Below are 12,141 nucleotides of genomic sequence, written 5' to 3'. Positions count from 1 at the left end.
ACAGAGAGCGAGAGCGTTACTCATTGAGCTCAGAGAGCGATAGCGTTACTCACTGAGCTCAGAGAGCGAGCGTTACTCACTGAGCTCAGAGAGTGAGAGAAGTTACTCATTCAGCTGAGAGAGCGAGAGCGTTACTTACTAAGCTGAGAGAGCGCGAACGTTACTCACTGAGCTGAGAGTGAGAGCGTTACTCACTGAGCTCAGAGAGCGCGAACGTTACTCATTGAGCTCAGAAAATGAGAGCATTACTCACTGTGCACAGAGAGCGAGAACGTTACTCACTGAGCTGAGAGTGAGACCGTTACTCATTGAGCTCAGAGAGTGAGAGCGTTACTCACAGAGCTCAGAGAGTGAGAGCGTTATTCACTGAGCACAGAGAGTGAGAGCGTTACTCACTGAGCTGAGAGCGAGAGCGTTACTCATTGAGCTCAGAGAGCGAGAGCGTTACTCACTGAGCTCAGGGAGCGAGAGCGTTACTCACTGAGCTCAGAGAGCGAGAGCGTTACTCACTGAGCTCAGAGAGCGAGAGCGTTACTCACTGAGCTCAGAGAGTGAGAGCGTTACTCACTGAGCTCAGAGAGTGAGAGCGTTACTCACAGAGCTCAGAGAGTGAGAGCGTTATTCACTGAGCACAGAGAGTGAGAGCGTTCCTCACTGAGCTGAGAGTGAGAGCGTTACTCATTGAGCTGAGAGAGCGAGAGCGTTACTGACTAAGCTGAGAGAGCGCGAACGTTATTCACTGAGCTCAGAAAATGAGAGCATTACTCACTGAGCACAGAGAGCGAGAACGTTACTCACTGAGCTGAGAGTGAGAGCGTTACTCACTGAGCTGAGAGAGCGAGAGCATTACTCACCGAGCTCAGATAGCGAGAACGTTACTCATTGAGCTCAGAGAGTGAGAGCGTGACTCACTGAGCTCAGAGAGCGAGAGCGTTACTCACTGAGCTCAGAGAGCGAGAGCGTTACTCACTGAGCTCAGAGAGCGAGAGCGTGACTCACTGAGCTCAGAGAGCGAGAGCGTGACTCACTGAGCTCAGAGAGCGAGAGCGTTACTCACTGAGCTCAGAGAGCGAGAGCGTTACTCACTGAGCTCAGAGAGCGAGAGCGTTATTCACTGAGCTCAGAGAGCGAGAGCGTTACTCACTGAGCTGAGAGAGCGAGAGCGTTACTCACTGAGCTCAGAGAGCGAGAGCGTTACTCACTGAGCTGAGAGCGATAGCGTGACTCATTGAGCTCAGAGAGCGAGAGCGTTACTCATTGAGCTCAGAGAGCGCGAGCGTTACTCACTGAGCTGAGAGCGATAGCGTGACTCATTGAGCTCAGAGAGCGAGAGCGTTACTCATTGAGCTCAGAGAGCGAGAGCATTACTCATTGAGCTCAGAGAGCGAGAGCGTTACTCATTGAGCTCAGAGAGCGAGAGCGTTACTCACTGAGCTCAGACAGCGAGAGCGTTACTCATTGAGCTCAGAGAGCGAGAGCGTTACTCACTGAGCTCAGAGAGCGAGAGCGTTACTCACTGAGCTCAGAGAGCGAGAGCGTGACTCACTGAGCTCAGAGAGCGAGAGCGTTGCTCACTGAGCTCAGAGAGTGAGGGCGTTACTCACTGAGCTCAGAGAGCGAGAGCGTTACTCACAGAGCTCAGAGAGCGAGAGCGTTACTCACTGAGCTCAGAGAGCGAGAGCGTGACTCACTGAGCTCAGAGAGCGAGAGCGTTACTCACTGAGCTCAGAGAGCGAGAGCGTTACTCACTGAGCTCAGAGAGCGAGAGCGTTACTCACTGAGCTCAGAGAGCGAGAGCGTTACTCAGTGAGCTCAGAGAGCGAGAGCGTTACTCACTGAGCTCAGTGAGCGAAAGCGTGACTCACTGAGCTCAGGGAGCGAAAGCGTGACTCACTGAGCTCAGAGAGCGAGAGCGTTACTCACTGAGCTCAGAGAGCGAGAGCGTTACTCACTGAGCACAGAGAGCGAGAGCGTTACTCACTGAGCTCAGAGAGCGAGAGCGTTACTCACTGAGCACAGAGAGCGAGAGCGTTACTCACTGAGCTCAGAGAGCGAGAGCGTTACACATTGAGCTCAGAGAGCGAGAGCGTTACTCACTGAGCTCAGAGAGTGAGAGCGTTACTCATTCAGCTGAGAGAGCGAGAGCGTTCCTTACTAAGCTGAGAGCGCGCGAACGTTGCTCACTGAGCTGAGAGTGAGAGCGTTACTCACTGAGCTCAGAGAGCGCGAACGTTACTCACTGAGCTCAGAAAATGAGAGCATTACTCACTGAGCACAGAGAGTGAGAGCGTTACTCACAGAGCTCAGAGAGTGAGAGCGTTACTCACTGAGCTCAGAGAGTGAGAGCGTTACTCATTGAGCTCAGAGAGCGAGAGCGTTACTCACTGAGCTCAGATAGCGAGAATGTTACTCATTGAGCTCAGAGAGCGAGAGCGTTACTCACTGAGCTCAGAGAGCGAGAGCGTGACTCACTGAGCTCAGAGAGCGAGAGCGTCACTCACTGAGCTCAGAGAGCGAGAGCGTTATTCACTGAGCTCAGAGAGCGAGAGCGTTATTCACTGAGCTCAGAGAGCGAGAGCGTTACTCACTGAGCTCAGAGAGCGAGAGCGTTACTCACTGAGCTCAGAGAGCGAGAGCGTTACTCACTGAGCTCAGAGAGTGAGAGCGTTACTCACTGAGCTCAGAGAGCGAGAGCGTTACTCACTGAGCTGAGAGAGAGCGATACTCACTGAGCTCAGAGAGTGAGAGCGTTACTCACTGAGCTCAGAGAGCGAGAGCGTTACTCACTGAGCTCAGAGAGCGAGAGCGTGACTCACTGAGCTCAGAGAGCGAGAGCGTTACTCACCGAGCTCAGAGAGCGAGAGCGTTACTCACTGAGCTCAGAGAGCGAGAGCGTTACACATTGAGCTCAGAGAGCGAGAGCGTTACTCACTGAGCTCAGAGAGCGAGAGCGTTACTCATTGAGCTCAGAGAGCGAGAGCGTTACTCACTGAGCTCAGAGAGCGAGAGCGTTACTCACTGAGCTCAGAGAGCGAGAGCGTTACACATTGAGCTCAGAGAGCGAGAGCGTTACTCACTGAGCTCAGAGAGCGAGAGCGTTACTCATTGAGCTCAGAGAGTGAGAGCGTTACTCATTCAGCTGAGAGAGCGAGAGCGTTACTTACTAAGCTGAGAGAGCGAGAGCATTACTCACTGAGCTTAGAGAGCGAGAGCGTTACTCACTGAGCTCAGAGAGCGAGAGCGTTACTCACTGAGCTCAGAGAGTGAGAGCGTTACTCACTGAGCTCAGAGAGCGCGAGCGTTACTCACTGAGCTGAGAGCGATAGCGTGACTCATTGAGCTCAGAGAGCGAGAGCGTTACTCATTGAGCTCAGAGAGCGAGAGCGTTACTCATTGAGCTCAGAGAGCGAGAGCGTGACTCATTGAGCTCAGAGAGCGAGAGCGTTACACACTGAGCTCAGAGAGCGAGAGCGTTACTCACTGAGCTCAGAGAGCGAGAGCGTTACTCACTGAGCTCAGAGAGCGAGAGCGTTACTCATTGAGCTCAGAGAGCGAGAGCGTTACTCACTGAGCTCAGAGAGTGAGAGCGTTACTCACTGAGCTCAGAGAGCGAGAGCGTTACTCATTGAGCTCAGAGAGTGAGAGCGTTACTGAATGAGCTCAGAGAGCGAGAGCGTTACTCACTGAGCTCAGAGAGCGAGAGCGTTACTCACTGAGCTCAGAGAGCGAGAGCGTTACACATTGAGCTCAGAGAGCGAGAGCGTTACTCACTGAGCTCAGAGAGCGAGAGCGTTACTCATTGAGCTCAGAGAGCGAGAGCGTTACTCACTGAGCTCAGAGAGTGAGAGCGTTACTCACTGAGCTCAGAGAGCGAGAGCGTGACTCACTGAGCTCAGAGAGCGAGAGCGTGACTCACTGACCACAGAGAGCGAGAGCGTTACTCATTGAGCTCAGAGAGCGATAGCGTTACTCACTGAGCTCAGAGAGCGAGCGTTACTCACTGAGCTCAGAGAGTGAGAGAAGTTACTCATTCAGCTGAGAGAGCGAGAGCGTTACTTACTAAGCTGAGAGAGCGCGAACGTTACTCACTGAGCTGAGAGTGAGAGCGTTACTCACTGAGCTCAGAGAGCGCGAACGTTACTCATTGAGCTCAGAAAATGAGAGCATTACTCACTGTGCACAGAGAGCGAGAACGTTACTCACTGAGCTGAGAGTGAGACCGTTACTCATTGAGCTCAGAGAGTGAGAGCGTTACTCACAGAGCTCAGAGAGTGAGAGCGTTATTCACTGAGCACAGAGAGTGAGAGCGTTACTCACTGAGCTGAGAGCGAGAGCGTTACTCATTGAGCTCAGAGAGCGAGAGCGTTACTCACTGAGCTCAGGGAGCGAGAGCGTTACTCACTGAGCTCAGAGAGCGAGAGCGTTACTCACTGAGCTCAGAGAGCGAGAGCGTTACTCACTGAGCTCAGAGAGTGAGAGCGTTACTCACTGAGCTCAGAGAGTGAGAGCGTTACTCACAGAGCTCAGAGAGTGAGAGCGTTATTCACTGAGCACAGAGAGTGAGAGCGTTCCTCACTGAGCTGAGAGTGAGAGCGTTACTCATTGAGCTGAGAGAGCGAGAGCGTTACTGATTAAGCTGAGAGAGCGCGAACGTTATTCACTGAGCTCAGAAAATGAGAGCATTACTCACTGAGCACAGAGAGCAAGAACGTTACTCACTGAGCTGAGAGTGAGAGCGTTACTCACTGAGCTGAGAGAGCGAGAGCATTACTCACCGAGCTCAGATAGCGAGAACGTTACTCATTGAGCTCAGAGAGTGAGAGCGTGACTCACTGAGCTCAGAGAGCGAGAGCGTTACTCACTGAGCTCAGAGAGCGAGAGCGTTACTCACTGAGCTCAGAGAGCGAGAGCGTGACTCACTGAGCTCAGAGAGCGAGAGCGTGACTCACTGAGCTCAGAGAGCGAGAGCGTTACTCACTGAGCTCAGAGAGCGAGAGCGTTACTCACTGAGCTCAGAGAGCGAGAGCGTTATTCACTGAGCTCAGAGAGCGAGAGCGTTACTCACTGAGCTCAGAGAGCGAGAGCGTTACTCACTGAGCTGAGAGCGATAGCGTGACTCATTGAGCTCAGAGAGCGAGAGCGTTACTCATTGAGCTCAGAGAGCGCGAGCGTTACTCACTGAGCTGAGAGCGATAGCGTGACTCATTGAGCTCAGAGAGCGAGAGCGTTACTCATTGAGCTCAGAGAGCGAGAGCATTACTCATTGAGCTCAGAGAGCGAGAGCGTTACTCATTGAGCTCAGAGAGCGAGAGCGTTACTCACTGAGCTCAGACAGCGAGAGCGTTACTCATTGAGCTCAGAGAGCGAGAGCGTTACTCACTGAGCTCAGAGAGCGAGAGCGTTACTCACTGAGCTCAGAGAGCGAGAGCGTTACTCATTGAGCTCAGAGAGCGAGAGCGTTACTCACTGAGCTCAGAGAGCGAGAGCGTTACTCATTGAGCTCAGAGAGCGAGAGCGTTACTCACTGAGCTCAGAGAGTGAGAGCGTTACTGAATGAGCTCAGAGAGCGAGAGCGTTACTCTTTGAGCTCAGAGAGCGAGAGCGTTACTCACTGAGCTCAGAGAGCGAGAGCGTTATTCACTGAGCTCAGAGAGCGAGAGCGTTACACATTGAGCTCAGAGAGCGAGAGCGTTACTCACTGAGCTCAGAGAGCGAGAGCGTTACTCATTGAGCTCAGAGAGCGAGAGCGTTACTCACTGAGCTCAGAGAGCGAGAGCGTTACTCACTGAGCTCAGAGAGTGAGAGCGTGACTCACTGAGCTCAGAGAGCGAGAGCGTTACTCATTGAGCTCAGAGAGCGAGAGCGTTACTCATTGAGCTCAGAGAGCGAGAGCGTTACTCACTGAGCTCAGAGAGCGAGAGCGTTACTCACTGAGCTGAGAGTGAGAGCGTGACTCACTGAGCTCAGAGAGTGAGAGCGTTACTCATTGAGCTCAGAGAGCGAGAGCGTTACTCACTGAGCTCAGAGAGCAAGAGCGTTACTCATTGAGCTGAGAGTGAGAGCGTGACTCACAGAGCTCAGAGAGTGAGAGCGTGACTCATTGAGCTCAGAGAGTGAGAGCGTTACTCACTGAGCTCAGAGAGCGAGAGCGTTACTCATTGAGCTCAGAGAGCGAGAGCGTTACTCACTGAGCTCAGAGAGCGAGAGCGTTACTCACTGAGCTCAGAGAGCGAGAGCGTTACTCACTGAGCTCAGAGAGCGAGAGCGTTACTCACTGAGCTCAGAGAGCGAGAGCGTTACTCACTGAGCTCAGAGAGCGAGAGCGTTACTCACTGAGCTCAGAGAGCAAGAGCGTTACACATTGAGCTCAGAGAGCGAGAGCGTTACTCACTGAGCTCAGAGAGCGAGAGCGTTACTCATTGAGCTCAGAGAGTGAGAGCGTTACTCATTCAGCTGAGAGAGCGAGAGCGTTACTTACTAAGCTGAGAGAGTGCGAACGTTGCTCACTGAGCTGAGAGTGAGAGCGTTACTCACTGAGCTCAGAGAGCGCGAACGTTACTCACTGAGCTCAGAAAATGAGAGCATTACTCACTGAGCACAGAGAGCGAGAACGTTACTCACTGAGCTGAGAGTGAGACCGTTACTCACTGAGCTCAGAGAGTGAGAGCGTTACTCACTGAGCTCAGAGAGCGAGAACGTTACTCATTGAGCTCAGAGAGTGAGAGCGTGAGCTCAGAGAGTGAGAGCGTTACTCACTGAGCTCAGAGAGCGAGAGCGTGACTCACTGAGCTCAGAGAGCGAGAGCGTGACTCACTGAGCTCAGAGAGCGAGAGCGTTACTCACTGAGCTCAGAGAGCAAGAGCGTTACTCACTGAGCTCAGAGAGCGAGAGCGTTACTCATTGAGCTCAGAGAGTGAGAGCGTGACTCACTGAGCTCAGAGAGCGAGAGCGCTACTCACTGAGCTCAGAGAGTGAGAGCGTGACTCACTGAGCTCAGAGAGCGAGAGCGTTACTCACTGAGCTCAGAGAGCGAGAGCGTTACTCACTGAGCTCAGAGAGTGAGAGCGTTACTCGTTGAGCTCAGAGAGCGAGAGCGTGACTCACTGAGCTCAGAGAGTGAGAGCGTTACTCACTGAGCTCAGAGAGCAAGAGCGTTACTCACTGAGCTCAGAGAGTGAGAGCGTGACTCACTGAGCTCAGAGAGCGAGAACGTTACTCATTGAGCTCAGAGAGTGAGAGCGTGAGCTCAGAGAGTGAGAGCGTTACTCACTGAGCTCAGAGAGCGAGAGCGTGACTCACTGAGCTCAGAGAGCGAGAGCGTTACTCACTGAGCTCAGAGAGCGAGAGCGTTACTCATTGAGCTCAGAGAGCGAGAGCGTTACTCACTGAGCTCAGAGAGCGAGAGCGTTACTCATTGAGCTCAGAGAGCGAGAGCGTTACTCACTGAGCTCAGAGAGCGAGAGCGTTACTCACTGAGCTCAGAGAGCGAGAGCGTTACTCACTGAGCTCAGAGAGTGAGAGCGTTACTCACTGAGCTCAGAGAGCGAGAGCGTTACTCACTGAGCTCAGAGAGCGAGAGCGTTACTCACTGAGCTCAGAGAGCGAGAGCGTTACTCACTGAGCTCAGAGAGCGAGAGCGTTACTCACTGAGCTCAGAGAGCGAGAGCGTTACTCACTGAGCTCAGAAAGCGAGAGCGTTACTCACTGAGCTCAGAGAGTGAGAGCGTTACTCACTGAGCTCAGAGAGTGAGAGCGTTACTCACTGAGCTCAGAGAGCGATAGCGTGACTCACTGAGCTCAGAGAGCGATAGCGTGACTCATTGAGCTCAGAGAGCGAGAGCGTTACTCATTGAGCTCAGAGAGCGAGAGCGTTACTCATTGAGCTCAGAGAGCGAGAGCGTTACTCATTGAGCTCAGAGAGCGAGAGCGTTACTCACTGAGCTCAGAGAGCGAGAGCGTTACTCACTGAGCTCAGAGAGCGAGAGCGTTACTCATTGAGCTCAGAGAGCGAGAGCGTTACTCACTGAGCTCAGAGAGCGAGAGCGTTACTCACTGAGCTCAGAGAGCGAGAGCGTTACTCACTGAGCTCAGAGAGCGAGAGCGTTACTCACTGAGCTCAGAGAGCAAGAGCGTTACACATTGAGCTCAGAGAGCGAGAGCGTTACTCACTGAGCTCAGAGAGCGAGAGCGTTACTCATTGAGCTCAGAGAGTGAGAGCGTTACTCATTCAGCTGAGAGAGCGAGAGCGTTACTTACTAAGCTGAGAGAGTGCGAACGTTGCTCACTGAGCTGAGAGTGAGAGCGTTACTCACTGAGCTCAGAGAGCGCGAACGTTACTCACTGAGCTCAGAAAATGAGAGCATTACTCACTGAGCACAGAGAGCGAGAACGTTACTCACTGAGCTGAGAGTGAGACCGTTACTCACTGAGCTCAGAGAGTGAGAGCGTTACTCACTGAGCTCAGAGAGCGAGAACGTTACTCATTGAGCTCAGAGAGTGAGAGCGTGAGCTCAGAGAGTGAGAGCGTTACTCACTGAGCTCAGAGAGCGAGATCGTGACTCACTGAGCTCAGAGAGCGAGAGCGTTACTCATTGAGCTCAGAGAGCGAGAGCGTTACTCACTGAGCTCAGAGAGCAAGAGCGTTACTCACTGAGCTCAGAGAGTGAGAGCGTGACTCACTGAGCTCAGAGAGCGAGAGCGTTACTCACTGAGCTCAGAGAGCGAGAGCGTTACTCACTGAGCTCAGAGAGTGAGAGCGTTACTCGTTGAGCTCAGAGAGCGAGAGCGTGACTCACTGAGCTCAGAGAGTGAGAGCGTTACTCACTGAGCTCAGAGAGCGAGAGCGTTACTCACTGAGCTCAGAGAGTGAGAGCGTGACTCACTGAGCTCAGAGAGCGAGAGCGTTACTCACTGAGCTCAGAGAGCGAGAGCGTTACTCACTGAGCTCAGAGAGCGAGAGCGTTACTCACTGAGCTCAGAGAGCGAGAGCATTACTCACTGAGCACAGAGAGCGAGAACGTTACTCACTGAGCTGAGAGTGAGACCGTTACTCACTGAGCTCAGAGAGTGAGAGCGTTACTCACTGAGCTGAGAGAGCGAGAGCATTACTCACTGAGCTCAGAGAGCGAGAACGTTACTCATTGAGCTCAGAGAGTGAGAGCGTGAGTTCAGAGAGTGAGAGCGTTACTCACTGAGCTCAGAGAGCGAGAGCGTGACTCACTGAGCTCAGAGAGCGAGAGCGTTACTCACTGAGCTCAGAGAGCGAGAGCGTTACTCATTGAGCTCAGAGAGCGAGAGCGTTACTCACTGAGCTCAGAGAGCGAGAGCGTGACTCACTGAGCTCAGAGAGCGAGAGCGTTACTCATTGAGCTCAGAGAGCGAGAGCGTTACTCACTGAGCTCAGAGAGCGAGAGCGTTATTCACTGAGCTCAGAGAGCGAGAGCGTTACTCACTGAGCTCAGAGAGCGAGAGCGTTACTCACTGAGCTCAGAGAGCGAGAGCGTTACTCACTGAGCTGAGAGCGATAGCGTGACTCATTGAGCTCAGAGAGCGAGAGCGTTACTCATTGAGCTCAGAGAGCGCGAGCGTTACTCACTGAGCTGAGAGCGATAGCGTGACTCATTGAGCTCAGAGAGCGAGAGCGTTACTCATTGAGCTCAGAGAGCGAGAGCATTACTCATTGAGCTCAGAGAGCGAGAGCGTTACTCATTGAGCTCAGAGAGCGAGAGCGTTACTCACTGAGCTCAGACAGCGAGAGCGTTACTCATTGAGCTCAGAGAGCGAGAGCGTTACTCACTGAGCTCAGAGAGCGAGAGCGTTACTCACTGAGCTCAGAGAGCGAGAGCGTTACTCATTGAGCTCAGAGAGCGAGAGCGTTACTCACTGAGCTCAGAGAGCGAGAGCGTTACTCATTGAGCTCAGAGAGCGAGAGCGTTACTCACTGAGCTCAGAGAGTGAGAGCGTTACTGAATGAGCTCAGAGAGCGAGAGTGTTACTCTTTGAGCTCAGAGAGCGAGAGCGTTACTCACTGAGCTCAGAGAGCGAGAGCGTTATTCACTGAGCTCAGAGAGCGAGAGCGTTACACATTGAGCTCAGAGAGCGAGAGCGTTACTCACTGAGCTCAGAGAGCGAGAGCGTTACTCATTGAGCTCAGAGAGCGAGAGCGTTACTCACTGAGCTCAGAGAGCGAGAGCGTTACTCACTGAGCTCAGAGAGTGAGAGCGTGACTCACTGAGCTCAGAGAGCGAGAGCGTTACTCATTGAGCTCAGAGAGCGAGAGCGTTACTCATTGAGCTCAGAGAGCGAGAGCGTTACTCACTGAGCTCAGAGAGCGAGAGCGTTACTCACTGAGCTGAGAGTGAGAGCGTGACTCACTGAGCTCAGAGAGTGAGAGCGTTACTCATTGAGCTCAGAGAGCGAGAGCGTTACTCACTGAGCTCAGAGAGCAAGAGCGTTACTCATTGAGCTGAGAGTGAGAGCGTGACTCACAGAGCTCAGAGAGTGAGAGCGTGACTCATTGAGCTCAGAGAGTGAGAGCGTTACTCACTGAGCTCAGAGAGCGAGAGCGTTACTCATTGAGCTCAGAGAGCGAGAGCGTTACTCACTGAGCTCAGAGAGCGAGAGCGTTACTCACTGAGCTCAGAGAGCGAGAGCGTTACTCACTGAGCTCAGAGAGCGAGAGCGTTACTCACTGAGCTCAGAGAGCGAGAGCGTTACTCACTGAGCTCAGAGAGCGAGAGCGTTACTCACTGAGCTCAGAGAGCAAGAGCGTTACACATTGAGCTCAGAGAGCGAGAGCGTTACTCACTGAGCTCAGAGAGCGAGAGCGTTACTCATTGAGCTCAGAGAGTGAGAGCGTTACTCATTCAGCTGAGAGAGCGAGAGCGTTACTTACTAAGCTGAGAGAGTGCGAACGTTGCTCACTGAGCTGAGAGTGAGAGCGTTACTCACTGAGCTCAGAGAGCGCGAACGTTACTCACTGAGCTCAGAAAATGAGAGCATTACTCACTGAGCACAGAGAGCGAGAACGTTACTCACTGAGCTGAGAGTGAGACCGTTACTCACTGAGCTCAGAGAGTGAGAGCGTTACTCACTGAGCTCAGAGAGCGAGAACGTTACTCATTGAGCTCAGAGAGTGAGAGCGTGAGCTCAGAGAGTGAGAGCGTTACTCACTGAGCTCAGAGAGCGAGAGCGTGACTCACTGAGCTCAGAGAGCGAGAGCGTTACTCATTGAGCTCAGAGAGCGAGAGCGTTACTCATTGAGCTCAGAGAGCAAGAGCGTTACTCACTGAGCTCAGAGAGTGAGAGCGTGACTCACTGAGCTCAGAGAGCGAGAGCGTTACTCACTGAGCTCAGAGAGCGAGAGCGTTACTCACTGAGCTCAGAGAGTGAGAGCGTGAGCTCAGAGAGTGAGAGCGTTACTCACTGAGCTCAGAGAGCGAGAGCGTGACTCACTGAGCTCAGAGAGCGAGAGCGTTACTCACTGAGCTCAGAGAGCGAGAGCGTTACTCATTGAGCTCAGAGAGCGAGAGCGTTACTCACTGAGCTCAGAGAGCGAGAGCGTTACTCACTGAGCTCAGAGAGCGAGAGCGTTACTCACTGAGCTCAGAGAGCGAGAGCGTTACTCACTGAGCTCAGAGAGCGAGAGCGTTACTCACTGAGCTCAGAGAGCGAGAGCGTTACTCACTGAGCTCAGAGAGCGAGAGCGTTACTCACTGAGCTCAGAGAGCGAGAGCGTTACTCACTGAGCTCAGAGAGCGAGAGCGTTACTCACTGAGCTCAGAGAGCGAGAGCGTTACTCACTGAGCTCAGAGAGCGAGAGCGTTACTCACTGAGCTCAGAAAGCGAGAGCGTTACTCACTGAGCTCAGAGAGTGAGAGCGTTACTCACTGAGCTCAGAGAGCGAGAGCGTTACTCACTGAGCTCAGAGAGCGATAGCGTGACTCACTGAGCTCAGAGAGCGATAGCGTGACTCATTGAGCTCAGAGAGCGAGAGCGTTACTCATTGAGCTCAGAGAGCGAGAGCGTTACTCATTGAGCTCAGAGAGCGAGAGCGTTACTCACTGAGCTCAGAGAGCGAGAGCGTTACTCATTGAGCTCAGAGAGCGAGAGCGTTACTCACTGAGCTCAGAGAGCGAGAGC

The 12,141-nt window shown here is 53.2% G+C and overlaps 1 protein-coding gene across 1 annotated transcript in view; it reads right to left on the bottom strand.

Annotated features, from left to right (window-relative positions):
• LOC139250247 (uncharacterized protein C22orf15-like) overlaps window positions 1-12,141 on the bottom strand; it is a 347,512-nt gene that overhangs the window by 239,852 nt on the left and 95,519 nt on the right. The gene's annotated exons all lie outside the window — the stretch shown is intronic.

Source organism: Pristiophorus japonicus, unplaced genomic scaffold (genome assembly GCF_044704955.1).
Source record: "Pristiophorus japonicus isolate sPriJap1 unplaced genomic scaffold, sPriJap1.hap1 HAP1_SCAFFOLD_358, whole genome shotgun sequence".
Lineage (NCBI taxonomy): Eukaryota > Metazoa > Chordata > Chondrichthyes > Pristiophoridae > Pristiophorus > Pristiophorus japonicus.
The sequence above is the reverse complement of the archived record's forward strand: the minus strand, read 5'-3'. Positions and strand labels throughout refer to the sequence as shown.